The sequence below is a fragment of the Doryrhamphus excisus genome, chromosome 8 (genome assembly GCF_030265055.1).
Source record: "Doryrhamphus excisus isolate RoL2022-K1 chromosome 8, RoL_Dexc_1.0, whole genome shotgun sequence".
Taxonomy (NCBI): Eukaryota; Metazoa; Chordata; class Actinopteri; order Syngnathiformes; family Syngnathidae; genus Doryrhamphus; species Doryrhamphus excisus.
Window position 1 is genome coordinate 15,365,667 of NC_080473.1, and position 290 is coordinate 15,365,956.

Genomic DNA, 290 nt, shown 5'->3' on the forward strand with positions numbered 1-290 from the left:
TAAATTCGTAGACACAGATGGGCTTTGAATGAGAGACTAAAGTCAATTTAGTTTATTTTGCTTACTAGTAGTACATTGTTGAATTTGCTAAATTGTTCAAACAATTTACCTAAAATGTCCTGCGTTGTATTCTTACACACTACATTATATATTATGTAAATATAATTCACAATGAGGGTGAGGGACATTTTCAGTGTTCCGGCTGAGGTTATCATCTAATCACCTTGCTAATTTATTTATTTATTTATTTTTTTAATGCAGATCAGATGATGTGCTGTAGAGGAGCTTCT